This window comes from Mizuhopecten yessoensis, unplaced genomic scaffold (assembly GCF_002113885.1).
Source record: "Mizuhopecten yessoensis strain PY_sf001 unplaced genomic scaffold, ASM211388v2 scaffold11145, whole genome shotgun sequence".
In the NCBI taxonomy this organism is placed as follows: domain Eukaryota; kingdom Metazoa; phylum Mollusca; class Bivalvia; order Pectinida; family Pectinidae; genus Mizuhopecten; species Mizuhopecten yessoensis.
Genome location: NW_018408902.1, coordinates 1,754,541 through 1,763,496, shown reverse-complemented (window position 1 = coordinate 1,763,496; position 8,956 = coordinate 1,754,541). Strand labels below are relative to the sequence as shown.

At 36.8% G+C, this 8,956-nt stretch overlaps 1 long non-coding RNA gene across 1 annotated transcript; it reads left to right on the top strand.

The window, feature by feature from the left end:
* Positions 1-652: 652 nt before the first annotated feature.
* LOC110466743 lies at positions 653-3,816 on the top strand. The gene is made up of 3 exons (XR_002464769.1): positions 653-1,369; positions 2,146-2,266; positions 2,598-3,816. It is a non-coding gene; the product is annotated as an uncharacterized LOC110466743 (long non-coding RNA).
* Positions 3,817-8,956: the final 5,140 nt, after the last annotated feature.

Sequence of the window (8,956 nt, the reverse complement as noted above, 5' to 3'; positions counted from 1 at the left end):
TTGGAACTGATTTAGATGTGTCCACTGTGTTAGAAAGAGAACAATTATTAAAGAGGCTACATCCAGTTCGAATAAACCCTGAGCACAGTATTAATACTTGTATACAGATTAAAGTTTGAGGTTCACATATGTAATTGATTATATTTCAGGTTTGCCGTTATATGTTATTATTTTTCTAAATTGATGTGTTTTCAGTTTTTTACTCAGTTTCACAATGTATGTATAGGTATATAAGTAGCATTACTGTTTATGTGAGAAAGTTGGAACATGTTTCATATACATAATACTTAGATAGAACCAGGAGCCTGCAACATATACTTTTACTGTAGGTTCAAAAAATAAAGAGATGCACTTAAACTTATTCATCATTTCAATCACGTAAATTCTCGCGCTTTCTCGCAGTTTCTCGAAACATCAAAGTGCCCGAAACATATTTCCTATGCCGAAGGGCAGTTGCCTTTCCCTCTAATCTAATTGCGTGGTATAATATATATATTTATGCAAATTATAGTCCTGCTACTAATATTTTTTCTATCAAACACAATTGTTTTTACAAAGACTGGTTAATAACATTTCATGTCTGAAGATAGTAAATAGTGTGATTGTTCTAATAACGTGTCTAATAAGTTATTTTGGCTAGACACATTTTATATTCAAAGGTATACTATGTATTGTGATTTTATGAATACTATGTGTCTGCCTCAATCATCAGTAACATGTATATTGAATATATACCCCATACTAGCTACCTGGTTAGTGAGAACGACCCCACCGAGTGAACATCGCCAAAAATTCGTCACGCTCTATTGACCAATGAGAGCGAGTTCACTTGAAACTCTAGGATTAACTCTACAGACCATAGTTTCAACAATGTTACGTCATTTGATCCTTGAACCCTACCCGATACCAACCCATGCTATTCCCGAGGTAAGTAGAGTTCAAAGATGGCGGCGATGGATGGAGAAGAAGAATTGTAAGTTGAAATAGTGCCTTGTTAATTGATATATCACAACAATTAAACAAAATTTCAAAATAATTCGACTCCTTAATAAGCCTATAAGGGGGTCTTGTGTTGATTTGCGCTAATATCTTTGATTTCGTCTGATATGAATGACAATTCTGCCTAAGTAACTGATAAAGTTGTACTTTTGTGCGGTTGTGTACTGAATGCTGCTGTACGGTAAGCAGTTATCAATATTTTGATGATGAATGATTATGTTTTAATCTTCGGAGCTAGGGCTAACGTTAATTAAGGTATTATGCATTCAATTTTCTAGGGTACAGATACAGTTTGAGGAGAACGGGGAAACTATAAGGGCCCTTGTTCCACAGAAGTTTGCTTTAGAAATACAGGAAACACAAACCACTGGTAAGACACTAATAAGCAATAAACGATTAAAGCTTGATTAAACGATTGATTAAACGATTAAAGCTTGGTAATGAATCTCCCATTGATTCATTAAGAGATTAGGTATTTAAAAGTATTCAGTTAATTTTATTTTGAAACCGTACCTATTAGGTGTGTTTTATGGCTATTTCCAGTATAAGCAGGTCCAGTACAGCTATAAAGCTGTTAAGACCTATAATAGCTCTATTGACATATCTGAAATAAAGGTCTTTTGAGCTATTTTCATGTGATTTTCTTATTGAAGGAAAACGAAACGCTTTTAAAATAAGATTTTATCATTAGGTTGGTAACAAAAGACATCAAATTTAAGTATTCTTTTTAAGAAATAATGATGTAAAAAAAAATCGGAAATTTTACATTTATGAAAAATGAAAATAAACATCTAACTATGCATTTTGTAGTCAACATTACCATAAACTTTATTGTTTAACGCGTCTTTGCTTTAATTTATTGAGATTTGAAATCTGAGAAAATATAGCTCAATACAGCTATAACTTATAGGTGAATATAGCTATATAGGTCCTTACAGCTATATAGCTCAATCGGCAGAGTGTACTGGACCTGATAAGGGAGGAGTGGAATCAGAAATGTATAAAACCAAAATGAAACGTTAGGTTCTTCGTGAAATACACTTGCATTAGGCCATATTCATTCATTTTGTTTGATGTGGTAACAGGCTATTTTTAACTCCCTCCATATATATTGCATATTTGAATTTCTGAATCCGTTTTTGACAGATCCTGAAAGACACCAATTTACAGAAATAAAATTATGGCACAAGAAAGATATAACAGCACCAGCGAATCGGATAGGCCTAAATCGGAGGAACCTAAAGTAGGCCTAACAGCCAAAGACACAGTATGTACCAATACTAAGTTGTTGAAGAATATTTCTGATGATAAATCATACATGTATATGGACAAGAACGTCGACAATCTTTTCATATCGTCAGGTGAAGTCACAATTTGCTTGCCATCATTTAACTGCTCACTTTCACAAACTGATAATGCTTCCCGAGACAGTGACGACCTGTTTGGACCTGACAGCACTGCCAACAGCCATGATTCATTCAGGTTGTTTGTGCCACTGGAGGACTAGCAACTCAAGAACATTAGAGTTTCAAATTCAATTGTTTTAACTAGGGAGGAGTTTCACCAAGTTCTTGTTAAAAAAACAAACTCTATTTCAGATTCATGCTGGACAGAGAAGGAAGAGAGGTTCTTCATCCAGCTGAGACTTGAAATGGACTTGAATTGTTCAACGGGAACAAGAGTCATGATCAGCTTTGGGGCAAGATAATGCAGTAGTTGAACAGTGAAGGAATACATGTGACAAAAGTTAAAATTATAAACATGTGGAAAATTTTAAAGAAAAATTATAAGGAAATTTTAGACGAAAATAATAAAATAATAAAACTGGAAACTCACCATATCTGTGAAATATTTTGAGACTTGCAATGCTGCATGTAGAAACAAGGCGTCATCAAAACCGATTTGTTCGGTTGACACTAGTAAAACTAGTCCAATCACCAAAGTTTCCACATCAGTTTCAAGTTCAATAGGACGTTCCCCAACATCTTGTTCACAGACATCCACTTCCAATGGCATTGTCAATTCTGATAATAGTGCTTTTGGGGGGAAGGGAACTAAGAGAAAGAGGGATGCCAAGGAACCAGAAACATCTAAACATGACATTATAAATGTCATGGCTTTACAACGTAAGGAAAAAATGTCACTTATGGACAAAATTTTGAATGTATTCAAAGTGCTAGCTGGACAGGAACCAGAGGCTGAGGAAAGCGAGAGTAATGATTAGTAATGATTAGACAGTTGAAGTTTTATCTGTAAAGTTGTATTATTTTTTATGCAAAGGATGCGGTTTTTGTTTTTTGTTTTTATACACCCACCAACTGTACCGAACATATTTCATTATATAAGTTTGCTATCTGTCATGTGACAATGATTACATAGTTGCACTTTCGTCACAAGCATTGTTATTTTAAATGCAAAGGATGTATTTTTTATGCCTACCAACTGTGCCAAGCCTATTATGTTGTCACGCTATCTGTTCTTGTTTTTACATTACCAATTTAGCATGTGACCATCGAAAATGTAATTCCACTTTCCTCAGTGAAGTACAACTGTAGGTTTTGTCTTGTTGCACTAAGAATTTAATGTTTCTTAGTATGATACTTTGATTTTGTTTTAATTTATAATATAAAAAATCATTTGAAGGTGCCATTATGACAACCGTGCCGTTCAAATATCAGAATCATTTACAAACTAGTTATAAAAATAATAATACAGTACCCACATAGTCAATATTTCTCCTTTTGAAGTAACTTTTTCTCTGAGGTATTATTGGTGTCAGCAGTACTTTTGTTGTTGTTTATGTTTTGTTAAAAAATGTACAAGTGTTGGAAGATTTAAATAAAATCTGAATTTTAAAACATATCCATTTAGTCAGATATTTATATCGAGTTCGAAATTCTATCCTGAAGTCTGATGACACTGACCTGACCTTTGACCCACATTAGATAATTATCTATGTTTATGAATATATCCTGGGATGACCGAATATACATAATAAGATCAATTTATCACTGGTTTTGTCCTACAGCAGATAATACTTAGTAGAACCGTGAAACCAATCTGATGCCTGGGTATATTGCGATATGCTGTCAAATCCAACATAACACCCAATCCCATTTCTCAATAAATAAAAATATAACCTGTGTATAATGACAGCATGTCTTATCTGAGATGTATGTCTGATCACACAGGGTGTTGCATTAGACAGGTTTCACTGTACCAGATGCTTTGATATTGTTTCAAAATTGTGAATTAATATATAAATTTACTAATATTTCTTGTTTTATAGAAACATGTAAATATGTTTACATTTTGCATAACAAAAGCCCAGGTCAGCTATTTAAATGAAAATATTGAATAAGCGCAAACCATGTAATAAGACATGCGTGTTCATATATTTTCATCATAACAATATTCACTCTCCATCTGGTACAATATTACAACAAAACAGTTTTCATTTAATGTAGGGCATTCATAAGCTGCTGTCTTCTATCAAGGCCACAAGCACCGTTTGGAAAGATGTCCGGGAAATTATTTGCATGATTGTCTTGGTTGTCATTCTGATCTATGTATGCATCCACAAGGTCGTGACTCAAAATACATAAATTGTGTAAAATACACCCACACACAATCAATGAAACCATTAATTGTGGCTCATGAACGGTTACCAGTAGCAGTCGCCTGAATCTTCCCTTAAGATGACCAATCGCTCTCTCAACAGTTTGACGTCCGGATGACAGAACACGGTTGAATCGTCTTTAAATTTTGTGCAAGGTGACCGTTATCTTTAAAAGGTGTGACCAACCAGTTTTTCAAAGGGTAAGCACTATCAGCTACAATAATCTTTCCTGGTGCTAAGTATCCACCTGCTTCTGCATTCTGATACAAACCAGAATTTCTGAAAACTCTCGCATCATGAGCACAACAAGCCCAGCCTGTGTAGCAATCAGTTATCATTAGATTACTGACCACAACAACCTTGAAAATAATTAAGACAAATGTGTTACAATATTGGTAGAGCTACACATTTTATCTTAAAACAAGACCAACAATCCAACTTACCTAATCTTGATATACATTTTGATAAAACAACATGTTTTTCAGCTACTGTGACATTTTATTACAATATTCATGATTGTGATATTTTATGTAAAATCAAACAAACCTGCAGTTGAATTGATGGGTAAGATTTCCTGTTTATGAAGTCCTGATAAGCGAATGTGAGTCCCGTCTAAATAGCCAATAATATCAGACAAACCATACCGTAATTGGAGATCTCGGGCAATCTCGATCTGGGCTGCAAAATCAGGCCATTTGATAACCTGAAAATAAATAACATTAAATATATATGTCTGATTATTCGAAGTTCTCTGTAAAAAAAAGGATAAATCTGACCATAAAACAGCATTTATGAATAAATGCATACCTTCAGAGGTTTGTTGATAAAAAACATCAGAAACTCTTCCAATGGTGAGGTGTACCGTCGATTTGCCTATTCCAAAGTATTGTCCGATCTCCAGCACACTTTCTGTATTTGCCATGTAACATAAAAATATATATAATTGTTTTGCTGGCGCTATTTGGTCGTGTCCTCCACGATGAACAAATGTCAATGGTCTGTTTATTTCAAATAAAATTCTCTCGAACATGTCTTTGTTAACTCGATAATGAGTAACGTAATCTTCGCTAAGAAAACGAGGTAGTACATCTTCAGTATATCCATATATTTTTGGAAGACTGGGTCTGTTGATATTGTTCATCATCATGAATCATCAAATATATATACTCGGATACGAACTCTAGTCGGGGGTTTATCGTTTTCTTGATACCAGCCACATCCGTGTCTAATAATAGATTGTGATTTCACTAGGGTTAACCCTAGAGTTTCAAGTGAACTCGCAAAAGATGTTACCTTACTGGGACATGTACACGTGCCCGCTTGTGTATTTGCTATTTTTAGCTCCGTGTACGACTTTGTGTTCATGTGTCGGATATCTACAGTAGTTGACAGCGGTCCGCTCTGTTCTATACACCATGGCCTCCTAAACCCCTACCCCCACCAAGCATCAGTCTACATCTAGCATTGTTAGTGAGGCACATACAGTGATATGTGAAGGTGTTTCAGAGGATTCCACGCCTGTTATGAAGCAAATGACTGAACTTTTTAATAGACTAGATACCCGTCTTACCCACATTGAAAACTAAGTCATAACGATTGATCAAGTCCAGAAGGATATTACCTCTTTAACATTCCAAGTTCATCAGTTAGAACATGAGATGAAGAATATTGACGTTAAGAACAGGGAAATTCATGATTCTGTGTCCAATGTTATCAGGCAGTCCAATGAAATGGAAAAGGATGCCCAGGCCCTGAGTGATATGTATGACGATGAGAAGTCTTGTCTTGATCGGAACAATATTACTTTGGCCAATCTCAAAGCTGCTGAAAACAATAATGTAGTTGACACTACTAAAGTCCTAGACGATTTAAAAGAGCTCGGTACCGAGGGAACCAAGTTGAAGGATCTTGTGATCGACCTGCAATACAGGTCCATGAAGAACAACCTCATAGTCCATGGACTACAAGGAGAAAATCAAGGGGAGGACACTGAGGCTAACCTGCGTGATTTCCTTTATTATGAGCTCGGGATTGATTCACATATAGATTTTGGGAATGTGCACCGTTTTGGCAAGTTTGTGAACGGCAAGCATCGACCTATAGTGGCTAGATTTATTCACCACAATTATCTAGAACTTGTTCGAGACAGTTCTTCGAAACTGAGGGGTTCTGGATACTGGATTAACGAATAATTTCCAGCGGATATTGAGGACAGACGGCGCAAGTTGTACCCTGTGCTTAAGCATTACAGAAGTGAAGGGTTAAGTTGATACGTGATCGACTCTACTGAGACGGCCCTCCTACGTGTAATAGTGATATAGCTTCTGCATTGGATAACAAGTGCAGAGCGGTGCTTGTCATGCTGGCCTTGTTAGCTGCATTTGACGTCATCGACCATGCCATACTTTATAAACGTCTGGAATACTCTTATGGAGTTACTGATACCGCACTTTGCTGGATACAGTCATACCTATGTGAACGACGACAGTGTGTTGCCATCGGATCTGCCACCTCACATGACAAAGTACTAGATTTCGGGGTTCCTCAAGGGTCGGTGTTAGGACCACGAAAATATTGTATGTACTCCAAACCGATTGGAGAGATTTGTCGTCGCCATTGCCTTCGCTATCATTGCTATGCTGATGACACTCAAATTTACATGGTCATAAAACCACAGGAGAGTTGGAAGACAGTCTCAGGAAGTCGGGAAGCTTGTCTGACAGATGTCGGTATCTGGATGAACGCCAACATGCTTAAACTTAATCAGGAAAAGACTGAACTAATCGTCTTTTCCCCAAAGTGTCAGCAATCAGTGGCTCTCCAGCTCAAGGTGGGTGCCAGAACTATTGAGACTGTTCCAGCTGTTAAAAATCTAGGGGTATACTTTGACAGTTCTCTGAACATGGAGAAACAAGTGAACGCGATTGCAAAATCCTGTTACTACCAGATCAGGAACATCGGCTGTATTCGGTAGTTTCTAACTGCAGATGCATGCAATATTTTGGTGCATTCACTTATTACCTCTCGGTTGGATTATGGTAACGCCCTGCTCTGTGGTATATCTGGCAAACTAACTAGTCGTCTGCAGAGGGTTCAGAGCACTGCAGCACGGCTAGTTACTCGTACTCGAAAGAGAGAGCACATCACACCTGCGCTTTATTCGTTGCACTGGTTACCTGTAAGATACAGGTCGCAGTACAAAATTCAAATACAAGGCACTGAATGGAACAGCTCCTCAGTACCTTCAGGAACTTGTTACCCTGTATCAGCCGTTAAGATCACTGAGGTCGGAGTCAGAATCTTTTTTGTGTGTCCCAAAATCTCGTACTGTGACCTACGAAAACAGATGCTTTGGGAGGGGTTCCGCTACGTTGTGGAATAGCTTACCATCTGCTATTAGGAAGTCGAATACTTTGGCCAAGTTCAAGAGGGACATAAAAACTCACCTATTCACGTCTGCATTTTAGAATCTTTGCAAAGACGTCATGTAAATACCACCCTTTTATTTGTTCAATTATGTGCACATTGCTTGTTAAATGTATGAAAGTGATTGCAAGCCTTTGTTGTTTGTTTTCACAATTATAACCATTACTATTATCCATATGTTGTGAAGCGCCTTAGGGTAATTTTACAAATTATATAGGGCGCTATATAAATGCTGTATATTATTATTATTATTATTAATGGTAAGCTCTATCATGACGCCCCCTCCGGACCGGACTCCGACTTCTGGTCAACGCCATTCCATGCGTCAGCGTCGATTTACAGCTACACCTACGCACTCGCTCACATAGGGGTGTCGGGGAGTAACATGTGTCTGATACCGATATCAGAATGATTTACTTGAACGTAAATGGTGGCTTAGAAAATAAACTAAAAGTTGCTGAATTCCGTAATGTTATACTTTACTATGATATTATTTTTTTAACGAGCGTTTCTAGTTTTGAACTGTGAGAGCTATATATACACCGGGTACTACCGGAAAAGACGATTCCGCCGGAAAGCATATCTAAACATGAACGTAAATGGTGGCTTAAAAAATGAACTAAAAGTTGCTGAATTCCGTAATGTTATACTTAACTATGATATTATTTTTTTAACGAACGTTTCGAGTTTTAAACTATGAGAGCTTTATATACACCGGGTACTACCGGAAAAGACGAATCCGCCAGAAAGCATATATAAATACGACGGGTACACTATTGAATTGCAGTAGAAAGCATGACTCGGGTAGACATTATTTTATTTTTGTGAATGGTGTGCAAGCTGTCTGAAATATAATATGCCTAAGGAACCCAGCGATATCCTAATTGCACAACTTAGTAATCAGTCAGACTC